General features: G+C 43.1%; 1 long non-coding RNA gene across 1 annotated transcript in view; it reads left to right on the top strand.

The window, feature by feature from the left end:
• The window catches only part of LOC126996159 (uncharacterized), a 24,310-nt gene extending 16,449 nt beyond the window's left edge, over positions 1 to 7,861 (top strand). Inside the window, exon 3 of the long non-coding RNA XR_007751027.1 lies at positions 7,839 to 7,861. This is a non-coding gene — a long non-coding RNA (uncharacterized LOC126996159). The remainder of the gene's footprint in view (positions 1 to 7,838) is intronic.
• Positions 7,862 to 15,000: the final 7,139 nt, after the last annotated feature.

Below are 15,000 nucleotides of genomic sequence, written 5' to 3'. Positions count from 1 at the left end.
CTCCCTATCTTCCTTATCTCCCTCCTCTATTTTTTCTCCCTCTCTCTAGTATTTTTTTTATCTCCCTATCTCTTCACTCATTCCCTCCCTTTTTATTCTTCCTTCCTATCTTCCTTATCTCCCTTTCTTCCCTTATTTTTTTCCCTTTCCTTTGCTTTTTTCTCTCCCAATCTTCCTAATTTCCTTTGCCTCCATTATTCACTCTTATCCAGTATTTCTTTCCTCTTTACTTTTTCCTCTCTCATTCCCTCCGTGTGTGTGTGTGTGCGTGTGTGTGTGTGTGTGTGTGTGTGTGTGTGTGTGTGTGTGTGTGTGTGTGTGTGTGTGTTTGTGTGCCATTGATAACTTTTGGCTTAGCGTTTAATGAGGGAAAATAAATACGGAGATAAAGTTTTGGCATAATTAGGCAGACTTATATCCTTCCTTTTCATTGATGATTTCTTTTTTTTCATATATATTTTTACTGTTTATTTAATTATATTCCTGTGATATTTTGTGTTGGATTAATGTTTTTTTTTGTTTATATTAATTTGTCTGGTTTTCATTGCGACGTCTTCCTACCTACCTACCTACCTACCTTTCTACTCACCTACCTATTGACTGACTGACTGACTAACTACCTGACTGACTGACTAACTACCTGACTGACTCACTGACTGATATACTTACCTACTTACTGATTGACTTACTGACTGACTGACTGACTGACTGACTGACTGACTGATATACTTACCTACTTACTGATTGACTTACTGACTGACTGACTGACTGACTGACTGACTGACTGACTGACTGACTGACTGACTTACTTATTTACTTACTTACTAACCTACCTACCAACCTACTTACCTACCTTAATACCGCAAAACTACCTGTCTACCTTCTTACCTGTCAATACATCCATTCACTCATCTATCATAAGAACATAAGAACGTAAGAACGTAAGGAGTCTGCAAGAGGCCGGTTGGCCTATACAAGGCAGCTCCTGTACACTCAACCCCACCTTACCTCACCATCCATGGCTTTATCTAACCTCTTGTTGAATGTATCTACGGTATTGGCACCCACAACATGGTTCCCAAGCCTGTTCTTGCCTATGTCTTTGTTGAATCTGAATTTGTCTAACTTGAAACCATTGGTACGCGTCCTACCTGGCTCTTTTACTATCAAAATCTTATTGACATCCCCTTTATTAAAGCCCTTCATCCATTTATAGACTTCGATCAAGTCTCCTCGCAACCTTCGCCTTTCTAGAGAGTGTAGATTTAACTGCTTCAGCCTGTCTTCATAAGGCAAGTTTCTCACCCCCTGAATCATCTTTGTCATCCTCCTCTGTACAGATTCTAACATCTTGATATCCATTCTACAGTAGGGGGACCAGAACTGAACTGCATAATCGAGATGAGGTCGAACTAGTGCTAAGTAAAGTTTGAGGATGACTTCAGCGCTCCTATTGCTTACGCTCCTTGAGATGAAACCAAGTACTCTGTTTGCCCGATTTTTAGCCTGAATGCATTGAGCCCTAGGACGGAGGTCAGCGCTCACTAGGACTCCTAAGTCTCTCTCACGCCCAGACCTGCTTAGAGGAGTGTCATTTAAGGAGTAATTGTGTGAGGGATTATTCCTACCTACACTCAGAATGCTACACTATCTATATCTATCTAAGTATCTATCCGTCAATCTCTATCAGCTGTTTATTGTGGGTAACCTGTGAGGATTAGCTGAGGTTCGCCAGGTGAGGAGTGATGGCGTTGATTAATTATTGATCAGCAGGTAATTGGAATCGACTACCCTAATCTGCTTGGAAACTGTGTGTGTGTGTGTGTGTGTGTGTGTGTGTGTGTGTCATTGTTTTTCTTTCTGTCTGTCATTTCTTCCTGTCTCTGTTTATTAGTCTGTTTCTGTCATCATAAGAACATAAGAACGTAAGGAGTCTGCAAGAGGCCGGTTGGATATATACCAGGCAGCTCCTGTAATCCTAACCTCACCTCACCTCACTATCCATGAATTTATCCAACCTCTTCTTGAATGTATCTATGGTATTGGCACCCACAACATTAATGCCAAGTCTGATCCACTCATCCACAACTATTGGTATACGAACTCTTCCCTCTGTGTTTGTTGAATCTGAATTTATTTAACTTACAACCATTGCTACGTGTCCTACCTGGGTCTTTTACAACTAAAACCCTATTCACATCCCTTATATTAAAGCCCTTCATCCATTTATAAACATCGATGAAGTCTCCTCGTAACCTTCGCCTGTTTAGAGAATGCAGATTTAAATGCTTAAGTCTGTCTTCATAAGGCAAGTTTCTCACCCCTTGCATATTTTTTCTTCATCCTCCTCTGCACATATTCTAACATCTTGCTATCCATATTGTAGAAGGGTGACCAAAAATGGGTACTATGTATTTGTGTGTGTGTATGTGTCTGTCTGTCTTTGTCTTGACCCGTCTGTCAGTATGGAAAGACTCAAACAGTTAAACGTGCATTCTCTAGGAAGGCGAAGGGTGCGTGGAGACATGATCGAGGTTTATAAATGGATGAAAGGCTTTAATAAGGGAGACATTCATAAGGTTTTGCTGGTAAGAGAACCGGGTAGGACACGAAGTAATGGGTTTAAACTGGATAAATTCAGATTCAACAGGGACATAGGCAAAAAATAGTTTACAAACAGGGTGGTGGATGAGTGGAATAGGCTTAGCAGTCATGTGGTGAGTGCCAATACAATTGTCACATTCAAAAATAGATTAGATAAATTCATGGACAGCGATATTAGGTGGGGTTGAATACACGGGAGCTACACGGGAGCTGCCTCGTTGCAGACTCCTATGTTCTTAAGTTCTTATGTTTTTATATCTGTCTTTGTATATCTGTACATACATACATACATACATACATACATACATACATATATACATACATACATATATACATACATACATACATATATACATACAATACACATACAATAGCGTGATCACAGGGTTCATTGATAGGATAGTGGTGATGGTGGTGGTGGTGATGGTGGTGGTGATACAGGTTATGCAATACTTGCGTCTCGCTTCATCTCTCTCTCTCTCTCTCTCTCTCTCTCTCTCTCTCTCTCTCTCTCTCTCTCTCTCTCTCTCTCTCTCTTTAATACTTGTTGGGCTGAGAAGTATTTGTTTTCAGCTTTGTAACACTGCCAAGTTGATGAGAGAGAGAGAGAAACTTCAAATGGAGGAAGGATAAATAGAGGAGGAGGTAAAGAAGGATGAGAGAGGAGAGAGGGAATAAAAGGGGAGAGGAGGAGAGGAGGAGGAGGAGGAGGAGATTTGAAATGGAGGCATGTTAAGAGGAGGGAGACTGGAGGAAAGAAGGGAGAGACGGAGGGCAGGAAGGAAGGCAGGGAGGGAAGAAAATAAGGAAGGAATGAAGGAGATTGAAAAGGAAAGAAAGGAGAAGAGGAAAAAGAGGAAAGAAGCGAAGAAGGGAATGGAGGAAAAAAAGTAGATAGGAAAAAAAATAAAAAGCTGTCGAGGGAAAGTGAAGAGAGGAAGAGGAGAGGAAGAAGGGAGGAGGACGGAGGGAAATGAGAGATAGGTGGGGGGAGGGAAGACGGGCTACAGTTGGTAATGGGGGGAGGGGGGGAGAGGGGGAAGGGGGGCGCAGGTGGGAAAAAGTGAGGAGGGAGGGAGGGAAGGAAGGGAGGGAGGGAGGTAATGATAGCTTCCTCTTAACGGCTCCGTTGACCACTATTCCTCCTCCCTCCTCCTCCTCCCTTCCTCCTTCATGTTTCCCTTCCTCCTTCATTCTCCTAATCCTTCTCTCTCCTTATCCTTCGCTTCCCTCTTCCCTCCTTTCTCTTATTCTCTTTCATCCACCCTTCCTCCCTCCCTGACCTTTCCCTCCCTCCCTCTGTATCCCTCGCAACCAAGACGGTTTTTTTTTTTTTCTCTCTCTCTCTCTCTCTCTCTCTCTCTCTCTCTCTCTCTCTCTCTCTCCACGTTTCAGTTCACATCTCTTTGGTTCTGTTCAGTATCGTACATGTGTGTGTGTGTGTGTGTGTGTGTGTGTGTGTGTGTGTGTGTGTGTAATTGAAAGGTCCGTTATCATTTCCATGGAGGGGAGCAAGAGAGAGAGAGAGAATAGCTTTGGAGAATGGTGGCAGACTGAGTTATTGAGTCCTCAGGGAGAGAGAGAGAGAGGATATTTCTAGAAACTCATCTTGTAAATCTCCTTAAGAAATGTAGATGGAAAAGGAATCATTTTTGTTATTATTATTATTATTATTATTATTATTATTATTATTATTATTTTAAAGCCAAATGAGTCAGATTTATTCAACCGAGAAGTTCCCATGAGAGAGAGGCTGACTTAACTGACTGTAGAGATTGTATTCAATGTATTGTGTGTGTGCAGTGTGTGTGTGTGTGTGTGTGTGTGTGTGTGTGTGTGTGTGTGTGTGTGTGTGTGTGTACAATCTGTAACAAAAATAAAATAATACTCGCAAAAGGAAATCTTGGCAACATTTTCAAGGGATTACATTCTCTCTCTCTCTCTCTCTCTCTCTCTCTCTCAATGATACATACCTGAATAATGAATGAAGTCTTGTTATTCTGTGGTGTGTGTGTGTGTGTGTGTGTGTGTGTGTGCATTGCGTGGGGGGTGAATGATCATTGTTAAAGAGGGGGGGAAGTGGGGGGTTGTTTCCTGTCTCCCCTCTCCCCCTTTCTCCTCCCTTCACTTCCCCTTCCCCATTTCTCTCCTTTCCTTCCTTCCACCTCTTCCTTCCTCTTCTTTCCCTCCTTCCATCTCTTCCTTTGTCTTCTTTCCTTCCTTCCACCTCTTCCTTTCTCTTCTCTTGCCAACCTTCACCCACTTCTCGTTTGTTATCCTTACTTTCTCTTTTTTTCCCCACCCTATCTTTATCACGTTCCTTTCTTTCGTCTCCTTTCCTTTTCATTTCTTTACCTTTCTTATTCATTCACTTAATACTGTTCCTTCTATTCTTCTGTTTTTTTTTCTTTATTTTTCTTTCAATCCTTATTTGCATTCTCTGTACAACTTTCTTTCTTATCTTCCTTCCTTTCTTATCTTCCTTCTTTCCTTCCTTCCTTCCTTCCTTTCTTCCTTCTCTTATCTCCTTCCTTTCCTTGTTTCCCATGCACATTGCGTTTTCTTCCTTCCATAATTCTCCTCCTTTCTTGCTTCCTCCTCTCTCCTATTACTTTCCTCCTCCTCTTCCTCTTCCTCCTCCTCCTCCTCCTCCTCCTCTTTGGATCTAACTGGATTCCTCCTTTGTGGATAAAAAGCTCTGTTATGCCTGTCTGTCTTCATGCCTGAGAGAGAGAGAGAGAGAGAGCATTACGTCACTCAGGTAATTTCACTTTCTCCTCGGGATCAGGTGGAGGTGATTTGTGCTTGCAGGTTAATTAATTCTCAGGTGATGGGGCAGGTATGAAGGAACACACACACACACACACACACACACACACACACCTCGTCTCTCTTTATCTGTCTTACTGTCTATCTTTATCTTTTATGTTATCTCTTTCTCCTCTTGCCTCTATTTACCTTTGTTACCCCAATAATCACCTCCATTTTCTCTCTTACTGGCGTCGGTACGTTTTCTCTTTTTCGCGCCAATTTTATGTATTTTGCAAAGCTCGGTTTAAAAGTCGCTATTTTATTTATTTCTCCTTCCCCCGCTGTGAGTGACGTGCGTTGGAGCAAGGAGTAATTGTGTCCCTGTTATAGCGTGCTCCTATTTTTCGTTCACACGGCTTGGGAAAATATTTAAAGTTGAAATAGTTGTAATATTTGACTGACTGGCTGACTGGGGCTGTTCTGGGTGTGTGGCTGACTGACTTGGATACTGACTGATTGACTGACCTACTGACTGGCTGACTGGATGGCTATTTTGTGTGGCTGACTGACTAGGATACTGACTGAGAGAATGGCTTACTGACTGGTATAGTATTTGGTTGACTGACTGACCTACTGACTGGCTGAGTTGATGGCTGACTGGATGGCTATTTTGTGTGGCTGACTGACTAGGATACCGACTTACTAACTGACTGGCTGAATGGATGGCTATTTTGTGTGGCTGACTGACTAGGATACCGACTGACTGACTAACTGACTGACTGACTGACTGACTGATTTGCATCGTCTATTTTCTATATTCTGTATATTTGCCTTTCCTCTTCGTTTATTTATTGTTTTGTCTCTCTCTCTCTCTCTCTCTCTCTCTCTCTCTCTCTCTCTCTCTCTCTCTCTCTCTCTCTCTCTCTCTCTCTCTCTCTCTCTCTCTCTCTCTTTCTCTGGGATGCTGGCCAAGAAAGAAACTGTATCAATGATTTGCTGCATCGGTTCTTCTTATCTTCCTCTCGTTTGCGTAAAAAGATTTTTAAGAGAGAGAGAGAGAAGAATATTGTGAAAAAATGCAAATAAAGACAAACAAACATATACCATTGTGATTATGAAAGAAAACCAGTCTTAAATGTATGTATGTGTGAATGTACGTTTGTTTGTATGTATGTATGTATGTATGTACGTATGTATGTGTGTGTATTCTTATCTCGAAATTACATTGATTAATTTTTTTCTATCTATTTTCCTCTATTACAATTTGCCTGCCTTCTTTTATATTCTATCTACCTTTCTATCTATCTATCTGTATCTATCTATATTATCCAGCATCCTACCGTCTTGCTCTGCCTCTATTTCTCTAACCTTCTCTATCTTTCTATTTATTCACCTATCTACCTGTCTATCTATATCTATCTAGCTACTATATCTATCTGTATCTATATATATTATCCAGCATCCTACCATCTTGCTCTGCTTCTATTTCTCTAACCTCTATCGTTCTATTTATCCACCTATCTACCTGTCTACCCATCTACCGTTTACCTTTCTCATGTATTGTTTTATCCCTTTCTTTATCCATCTCTCTGTCAACTCTCATCACCCTTCGTCTTCCTCTGGCCTGTCTGTGTATCCCCCTGTCAGCATCTCTGTGGCCGTCACTATCTATCGAGTTGATCTATCGACCGGACAAGTTAATTACAACCCATAAAGATCTCTGGGACAGGTGCCAGGTAAGGGGGGGAGGGGGGAGGGGGAGGGGGAGGGGGTACAGGGTGGTTGGCAGGTTGGTGAATATTGTAACCTCTCTCTCTCCTTTCTCCATCTTCCTCCTCCTCCTCCTCCTCCTCCTCTTCTACCTTCCTTCATTATTCCTTCCTTTCCTCCTTCATTATTCCTTCCCTTCTTCCTTCATTATTCCTTCTTTCCTTCCTTTATTATTCCTTTTCCCTCCTTCCTTTCTGTTCCTCCACTAATGACGCAGCAAGAGAACAGAAAGAAAAAAAAAAAAGCCGTTGAATCAGAGTTGTAGAGAAAAAACAAACATACAAAAACTCAACGAATATTAATCTTTTGCGTCACTCCTGCTGTGTGTGTGTGTGTGTGTGTGTGTGTGTGTGTGTGTGTGTGTGTGTGTGTGTGTGGTCGCGAGCGCTTTCATTAATTTCTTTCTGACTGTCCGTATGTCTGGATGTCAACTCTCTCTCTCTCTCTCTCTCTCTCTCTCTCTCTCTCGTATATACTTTTGCGCTATCTGATTTTCCTTTTGTTTTCCTCCTCCTCATTTTCTCTCCCTCGTCTTAATGGAAATGAGGATAAGAAGGAGGAGGAGGAGGAGGATAAGAAGGAAGAGGAGAAGGAGTAGGAGGAAGGAAACATGGAAGAGTTGGGTACAGAAATCTTGTTGGAGGAGGAGGAGGAGGAGTTCTTCAGCATAACAGGTATGAACAAAACACTAATTCCTTTTTTTTCTCTCCCAGGTGAGTGTTGGTTAGTCTTTGCTTCACCTGAGCTTCACCTGTAAGACGTGAGTACAGTTATTATTATTATTATTTTTACACTAACATTTTTTTTTGTGGTGGTAATACTGCAAGACTAGACAGGACCCCCGTTTTCGTATTGGTAACATTACAGATACGTAGTTCAAATCTTTCGTATCAACACATCGCAGGAGTCTAAGGAAGCTGTTTTTGTGGTGATATTTTAGTTTATAGTCGTATTTGTTGTAGTCGTCGTGAATTTGTGTAAAAAGAAAGAGGAAAGGAGGAAAAGAAGGTGATATAAGTAAGAAGAGGGAAGGAAAATAGAGAAAAAAAGAGAGATGTTTTGGAAATAAATGGAATGGTTCTTCACTAATAGTTCCGTTGGTGAAAATTAAGGAAGTGAGAGATGGGAGATGTGGTGTGATGTATGTGATGTGATGTTGAGTGATGTGATGTTATGTTATGTGATGTTGTGTTATGTGATGTGATGTGATGTGATGTTATGTGGTGTTATGTGGTGTGTGTGTGTGTGTGAGAGAGAGAGAGAGAGAGAGAGAGAGGTTCGCAACTTGGCACTTTCTATCATTATCACCATTTTTCGTTCATTAAGCACATTAGAATTATCATCATCATCATCATCACTATTATTTTCATTGTTTTTTAACCCTCATCATCACTTAGGTAATATTTGTGAACTGCTTCCCTTTCTTCTTTCTCTTCTTTTCCTTTCTCTGTGTTTTCTTTGTCACCATTTTTCTCCCTGGTCATCATCATCATCATCACTATTATTTTCATTATTTTTAACCCTCATCATCATTTAGGTAATATTTGTGAACTGCTTCGCTTTCTTCTTTCTCTTCTTTTCCTTTCTATGTATTTTCTTTGTCACCATTTTTCTCCCTGGTCATCATCATCATCATCACTATTATTTTTATTGTATTTTTAACCCTCATCATCACTTAGGTAGTATTTGTGAACTGCTTCCCTTTCTTCTTTCTCTTCTTTTCCTTTCTTTGTATTTTCTTTGTCACCATTTTTCTCCCTGGTCATCATCATCATCATCACCATCATCGTAATTTTGTCTCCTTATCTCCTCCTTTTCTCTTCTTATCTCTTCACGGTTAATTACGCCGCTTAGCCAGGTGAAATGTGGCTGTGCTAATTTACCTGAGGCAATAACCCGATGTGATTTACCTGTGTGTGTGTGTGTGTGTGTGTGTGTGTGTGTGTGTGTGTGTGTGTGTGTTTATGCAAGTAGGTTATTGTGTAAGAAAAATATATCAATATGATTTTTTCCTCCTCCTCCCACTCTCTCTCTCTCTCTCTCTCTCTCTCTCTCTCTCTCTCTCTCTCTCTCTCTCTCTCTCTCTCTCTCTCTCTCTCTCTCTCTCTCTCTCTCTCTCTCTCTCTCTCTCTCTCTCTCTCTCTCTCTCTCTCTCTCTCTCTCTCTCTCTCTCGAATCATTCATGTAATTTTTGCTCCTTTCTCATTTCAATTTCCGAGAAATATTCCTGATCAGGGGAGAGAGAAGAAGAAAGAAACGGATGAATGAATGAAAAATTGAACGGATTGGTTGAATGAAACGCAGTTTCGAAGAGAGAGAGAGAGAGAGAGAGCGGCTGTCTCACACCTCACCTTTAACTCTTGTTTGTGGGTTTGGGGGTTTTCGGGTGGCAGAGAGAGAGAGAGAGAGAGAGAGAGAGAGAGAGAGAGAGAGAGAGAGAGAGATGGGGGTAGAGAGAGAGTGACTTTTTTCATGTTTAATCTATAATTTCGCCTCTCTCTCTCTCTCTCTCTCTCTCTCTCTCTCTCTCTCTCTCTCTCTCTCTCTCTCTCTCTCATGTTATAAAATTCCTCATAAATCTCCCTTTTCTTGTCTATACTGCATTTGTCTCTTTGTGTGTCTGTCTGTCTTTTTGTCTGCTTGTCTGTGTCTGTCTGTCTATTTGCTTTCTCTCTCTCTCTCTCTCTCTCTCTCTCTCTCTCTCTCTCTCTCTCTCTCTCTCTCTCTCTCTCTCTCCTTTTATAATAACGTTCCTCCTCTTCTCCTCCTCCTCCTCCTCCTCCTCCTCCTCCTTTATGTCAGGCTTTCCCCTCCCCACTTCCCAAACATTTTTATGCCCCTCTCTCCATCCCCAATCTCTCTCTCTCTCTCTCTCTCTCTCTCTCTCTCTCTCTCTCTCTCTCTCTCTCTCTCTCTCTCTCTCTCTCTCTCTCTCTCTCTCAATATAGATGTATACACTTTCTCCTTTATGCGCGCGTGCACACACACACACACACATGATATGGTCCTACCCCTTCTCTCCTGTCCCCTCCCTTTCCTTCCTCCTTCTCCTCTTCCTCCTTTTCCTCCTCCTCCTTCTCCTTTTCCTCCTCCTCCGCCTTTTCCATTAAAATGCAATATAACAACAACACATCACTTCTCCTACTCCACTTCCTCCTCCTCCTCCTCTACTTCCTTTTCTTCCTCCTCCTCCTCCTCCTCCTCTACTTCTTCCTTTTCCTCCTCCTCCTCCTATTCTTCTTTTTCTTCTTCTCCTCCTCCTCCTCCTCCTCCTCCTTCGAGTATAAGACGCCGGAAATAATGTTATCCTTGCATAACTCGCTGGTAAGACCTCACCTAGAGTATGCGGTACAGTTCTGGTCAACTAGCTACAGGAAGGACATCGAATTATTTGAGCGAGTTCAGCGACGTGCTACGAAAATGATTCCATAGCGGTTTACTTATTCAAAAGAGGCGATGTAATATAGACATTGGCAGGAGTTTCTTTTTAATCTGAGTCATCCGCCACTGGAACAATCTTCCCTAAGAAGCGGTAAATGCGAATACCATCAACTCCTTTAAAAATCGAACCGACCGTCATTTCATTGCGACAGAAGTAAATTGAATACCGAGGTGCGTCCATCTAGGTTTCGGGCACCAAGTGACTGTCGAGCGGATTAAATCACCAGAGCGGGCAACCTCGTAATGAGCTGATAGACTTTCTGTTGCCTGCACTTCCATGTTTCCATGTTTCTTCCTCCAACCCCTCCATATATAGCTTTAAATGCAATATAACCACCATATTACTTCTATTCCTCCTCCTCCTCCTCTTCTTCCTCCTCCTCCTCCTCCTCCTCCTCCTCCTCCTGTTGCAAACTGTATTGATGTTATTGTATTGCCTTGCACTATCTGACTGTTTTATTGCCGTTTTGGGAGGGGAAGAGAGGGAGGAAGGGGAGGAGTGGAGGAAGAGGACGACGGGAGGAGGAGGAGAGGGGAAATGAACTATATTATTGGTTCCTGCTGCTGACTGAGGGACGCGGGGGGGGGGGGGGGGCGGTAAGTGGGGAGTGGTAGGGGAGGAGGAAGATGGGAGAGAGGAGAGGGGAAGGGAGGCTAAGAGGTTGCATGTTTTACTTTTTTTATTTTATTTAATCACTACTCATTATTATTATTATTATTATTATTATTATTATTATTATTATTATTATTATTATTATTATTATCATTATTATTATTATTATTTCTTGCTCATCATTTTCCTTCTCTTTTTTTTTACTTTCCTGCCTTCTTTTTTTTTTCGTCTTTTTTTCTTCTTCTTCTTCTTCTTCTTCTTCTTCTTCTTCTTCTTCTTCTTCTTTTTCTTCATCTTTTTCTTCTACCCTAGTTGCATGCGGGGTGGCTGATCTTGAGGTGATCCCACTTTTTGAGTAAGGAAGAGGAGGAGGAGGAGGAGAAGGAATAGAGGAGGAGGAGGAGGAGGAGGAGGAGGAGGAGGAGGAGGAGGAGGTTTCACTTGACTTGTTCTTTTTGATTGAAGGAAGAACTAAGATGGTAAGAGAGAGAGAGCAGAGAGCAGAGAAAGTAATTTGCAGGAGTGAGAGGGAGAAAGAGGAAAAAAAGGAAAAAGGAGCGAGGAAGAAAGGGAGAAAATCGTGTGTTTGATGTTGATAAATTGCTCGACAGACCAAGAAAATTTCCTGATGGGAGGAAGAGGAAGGGGAGGAAGAGGAAGCATGGAAACACGGAGTAGCAGGCAACATAAAGAGACTTGGCTTATAAAGAGATTGTGACCTTTTCTGCCTTAATCGATTCGTCAGGACCTGCAGTCACGTGATCCTTTTGGCAGATTAATTAGAACACTTGTACCTACGTGAGGGGCCGGTCAATTCACTCCTGACGCGGCAACGGGAGGAGGAGGAGAGCCAATTTTAGGTAAGGATGGAGATGGTAGAATATATCCCTCTCACTTCCCCTTCTCCCCCTCTTCCTCTTCCTCCTCCTCCTCCTCCTTCTCCATCTCCTCCTCCTCCTCCTCCTCCTCCTCCTCCTCCTCCTCCTCCATCTCCTCCTCCTCCTCCATCTCCTCCTCCTCCTCCTCCTCCATCTCCTCCATCTCCTCCTCCTCCTCCTCCTTCTCCATCTCCTCCTCCTCCTCCTCCTCCTCGTTTATCACGGGTCAAAGTAAGGCCATGACCTATTTTATTAAGGCAGTAGGCCAGAAAGAGGAAGCGGGGAGTGAATAAAAACATGATTGAGGAGGAGGAGGAGGAGGAGGAGGAGGGAAACAAATGGGATGATATTCGTCTTTTTTTTTTTCTGATTTGTATTTATTCATGTATCTCTCTCTCTCTCTCTCTCTCTCTCTCTCTCTCTCTCTCTCTCTCTCTCTCTCTCTCTCTCTCTCTCTCTCTCTCTCTCTCTCTCTCTCTCTCTCTCTCTCTCTCTCTCTCTCTCTCTCGTAGGTGTAATGGATTAGGGTGATTTGAAGTCATTACCGTCTTTCTCTTCCCATGCATTACCGGGTAAAAGTTACTTACTCCTCCTTCTCCTCCTCCTCCTCTTCCTCCTCCTCCTCCTCCTCCTCCTCCTCCTCCTCCTCCTCCTCCACCTCCGCCAGAGTATGCGTGACTACGAGAAGCGCAAAACACGCGATGCCATTTGTTGCCCCCCAAGGTTCTTCACATATATAAGAACCAGTAAAAGAGTTAAGAGCACAATCGGTCCCCTGAATGAGAGCCGCGGACTAACACAGGCCAGCAGACACATGCTCGAAATCCTCAACAAAACTGCGTCTGTGTTCGCGGTCGAGAACACCGAGGCTATTCCCGAGAGCTGTACTCCACCGAGAGGAATCGCACGTCTGGAAGTTGGCACAATCGGAGAACGAGCCTTGCAATGGTACACAGACAACTTGACACAAATAAGTCAAGTGCTAAAAGAACTTACTATAATCTATATTTGGTCAATACAACAAAGTGAAGTTCCCTAAGACTTGAAGCATGCGAACGGAACACCAATTTTTAGAAAGGGAAACAAGATGATATTAAGCTCTTTTAAGCCCCGCAACCCGCTAACCCGAAAAGAATAAATAATGGTAAAAAAATTATTGGAAGAGATGCCGTACATACATCGGTAAGTCCGCCTTCCTTCAGACGTTAGTGCGATCGATTCCTTTAAACATCGCTTTGGTCGTCACTTTACTGCGTCAGGAGTCTACTGGTATCAAGCGCGTACCTCCGAAAGTACTTTGATCTTCCCGCAGGTCATTCAGGTGGGGGAGGAATCGATGGAATCACTTCAGCAGCCAGCCTTGTAATGACCCAACGGACTTACTGTTGTCTGCTCGTCCTTGCGTTCATGTTTCCTTTCCTTCCTCCTCTTCCTCCTCCTCCTCCTCCTCCTCCTCCTCCTCCTTCATTTCCTGCACGTACTTTTTGTGTCGGGAGGTTTTGGTTTTGTGAGAGGAGGAGAAAGAGAAAGAGGAGAAGGCGCAAGAGGAAGAAGAGGAGGAGGAGTGTTTTTCTCGAGCTGGACTTTGACAGAAACGAATTTAAGCTTTGTTACCGTGTGTGTGTGTGTGTGTGTGTGTGTGTGTGTGTGTGTGTGTGTGTGTGTGTGAAAGCTACAAAGCAAAAATGAAAAAAAAGTTTGAAATCAGTTCTGCGTAGCTCCAGTGTGTGGGTGTGTGTGTGTGTGTGTGTATGTGTGTGTGAGAGAGAGAGAGAGCGAGAGAGAGAGAGAGACCGACCGAGAGCGAGAGAGAGAGAGAGCGCTGTATCAAAGAAATGTATGGAAAAGTATTGGGTTCTGAATGAGAGAGAGAGAGAGAGAGAGAGAGAGAGAGTCTGGCATTGTGCCTACGCCTCTTTGACCTCCTTGTCCTGTCACTGTGCCAAGTCTGGAATGTTCCCGCTCTCTCTCTCTCTCTCTCTCTCTCTCTCTCTCTCTCTCTCTCTCTCTCTCTCTCTCTCTCTCTCTCTCTCGCATTATGATTCCCTTTCTTCGTTTTCATTTTTTCCCTTCGTCTTTTATTCCTTTTTGTAAACTTTTTTTTTTTTACATATTTCCTTACGACTCTCCATTCAGTTCTCTTTGTCACATTCCCTCTCCTCCTCCTCCTCCTCCTCTTCCTCCTCTTCCTCCTCTTTATTTCCGTATTATCACGATTCTAAAAACTAGTCTCGAATTTTTTTCATACATATTTCAACGAGTTTTTGCAGTTAGCATAAAAGGAGCAGGAGCAGGAGGACGAAGAGGAGGAAGAGGAAGAGGAGGAGGAGGAGGAAGAGGAGGAGGAGGAGGAGGAGGAGGAGGAGGAAAGGCCGGCTCTGATTTCTTCTTTCCATTCCCTCTTATGGGGATCTTCTCACACACATGTTTCCTCCTCCTCCTCCTCCTCTTCTTCCTCCTCCTCCTCCTCCTCCTCCTCCTCCTCCTCCCACTCCTACTCTCCGGTTTTTATTTCAATTATTCCCACACCCGACCACCACCCTCCCTCCTCCTCTTCCTCCTCCTCCTCCTCCTCCTCCTCCTTTTGCATTCCTCTGCCGCAGAAAAATGAGGGAGGAAATGGTCTTTATGCCAATTTGCTCTCTCTCTCTCTCTCTCTCTCTCTCTCTCTCTCTCTCTCTCTCTCTCTCTCTCTCTCTCTCTCTCTCTCTCTCTGGTAATCGTTTCCTTACCATCGCCTTTAGGTTAAGTATGAGATCAGGAGAGAGAGAGAGTATGTAACTAATGACCAAAAAAAAAAAAGAGAAAAAATGTGGGGAAAGGTGAATGAAGAAGGAGGGGAAGATAAGAAGGAAAGAAGGAAGGAAGGAAGATTATGCAGAGGGGAAAGGAGGATATGGAAGGGGAGGGGAAGGGAGATTAAGGGGAGGGAAGGGGAGGAGA

This window comes from Eriocheir sinensis, chromosome 9, assembly GCF_024679095.1.
Source record: "Eriocheir sinensis breed Jianghai 21 chromosome 9, ASM2467909v1, whole genome shotgun sequence".
Taxonomy (NCBI): domain Eukaryota; kingdom Metazoa; phylum Arthropoda; class Malacostraca; order Decapoda; family Varunidae; genus Eriocheir; species Eriocheir sinensis.
This window is presented reverse-complemented; position numbering and strand designations above follow the sequence as displayed.